Source organism: Aedes albopictus, chromosome 3, assembly GCF_035046485.1.
Source record: "Aedes albopictus strain Foshan chromosome 3, AalbF5, whole genome shotgun sequence".
Lineage (NCBI taxonomy): Eukaryota > Metazoa > Arthropoda > Insecta > Diptera > Culicidae > Aedes > Aedes albopictus.
This window is the reverse complement of record NC_085138.1, coordinates 27,880,164-27,882,243: the sequence shown is the minus strand read 5'-3', so window position 1 is coordinate 27,882,243 and position 2,080 is coordinate 27,880,164.

Genomic DNA, 2,080 nt, shown 5'->3' with positions numbered 1-2,080 from the left:
GCCAGTATTTACTTGGAAATGGAAATCAAGTAGATGTCATGTATAATGGATGCACTAAGAGTTCACATGAGTCTGAGCAAAGTGTTTGCACTGTGATTGAACAAATAAACCAAAATTGCCAAATATGTTACATCTGTACCAGATATTTTACAAATTGAACATCAAAACAACAAACAAACAACAGTGACGTGTAGATATTCATCTAATTCCATCCGAAGGAGACTTGGATTGTGAAAAGAAGTTCTTCTAGAAGTGCTTACTAGTAATTTCATCTGGAATTCCTGAACAGGTTCTACCTGAGATTCCTCTAGGAGTTTTTTTGCGTGATTCCTCTATGAATTATTTCCGAAATTCTTCCAAGAACTTCTTCTGGCATTGCTCCAGAGATTCCTTCCAGAATTTCGCCGGGAATTTCTCTTGGGAATCATCCAGGAGTGCCGGAACTTCCAAGATTTCTCCAGCAATCCTTAAAGAAATTCCTACAAGTATCTTCCCCAGGAATTCTTCCTGTGATTCCACTAGGAAATACATCCATGTTTTCTCCAGAAATTTATGCCAGAATTCCTCCTACCAAGATTCCATAGGAAGCTCTACCTGGAATTCTTCAAAATTACTTCCGAGATTTCTACAAGATTTTTCCAGTTCCTCTTGGAAAGTGGTCAGAAGTATTTTTTTTTCTGAGATTCTTAGTAGGAATTTCGATAGAAATGCAATCTTAGAAGGCACTGTTGGAGGAAACTCAGATGGAACTCTTAGATGAGAAATGCTGGAGGAATTCCTTGAGTAATTGTTGGAGCCTGGTTGAAGTGTCTTTTTAAGGAAGTCTTGTAGGAATATCATAAGGATTCATGACAGAATTCCATACCGAGTGATTTCATGAGGAATTTCATAAACATCGTTGTAGGAATTCCGTAACAAACTTTTGGAGGATTTCTATTTGGAAAACCTGAGAGAACTTCAGAATAAACTTTCGGAGGCATTCCAGAAGGAGCTGCACAAAAAAACAGAAGGAATCCCGCAAAGAATTCGAGAAGAAATTCCGGAAGTAGGTGATAAAGGTATCCCGGAAGGCGTTATAGAAACAATCACAGAAAAAGTTTCCGTAGCTATCCCGAAAGTATACCCTGGAATAATCCCAGATGGAACTCCTGGATAAATCTCATTTTGCTCGGAAGCAATCCCTGGGAGAATCCCGAATGGAATACCTGGAGGAATCTCGGAATGAATACTTGAGTGAATCCCAGAAGGAATTCCTGAATAATCTCCTGGACTGGAGGAGCCCCGGAAGCAGTTCCGGTTGAAATTACTGATGAAATCTCAGAAGAAACCCACGGATTAAACTCATACAGGAATTCCAGAAAAAAACCCTAGAGAAATCACAAAAGGAACACCTGGAAAATTCCTGAAGGAAAGGATCCCAGAAGTAATTCCAGGTGGAATTTCAGATGAAAATCATGGAGGAAATCCTGATGGAACTCCTCAATGGATCGATAAAGGAACTCCTGAACTGCTGTGTGCAGCATAATTATCCCATGTTCTATGGAGGGATCTTAGAAGGGTCATAAGAACAAATTTATGGGGGAAACAAGGAAAAAACCCTCCGGGAATCCCAAGAAATATTTCTGAGGAAATCTAGGAAGGACTTCCTGGAGGAATCGTAAAAATCTGTAAAACTCTTGGAACGAATTCCTGGAACAGCTGGAGAAATCTCTTGAGGAAAGCCAAATGGAGTTTCTAGAGGAATCTCGCAAAGAACTCCTAGGTAAATCACAGATAAAACAATATCAGGAGAAAACCTGCAGGAATATTCCTAGAGGAATCCCAGAAAAAAAATCCTGGAGAAATCTTGAAAAGTATTTATTCCTGAATGTATAGGACACTCCATTGTTTTGATTTTGCAAGTAATTTTGACATTTCATGGCATTGTTGTTTACAAAAACTCAATAAAAGTAAAAAGGAGAGAATTTCGTGCAGAGCCCTATAATAGACGAGTGCACTGATGAACTGAATTCATCGCGGACCGAGAATTTTGACACTACAGCGGGGTCGCTTCCAATCAGAAGTGAACGATTTGAACAAT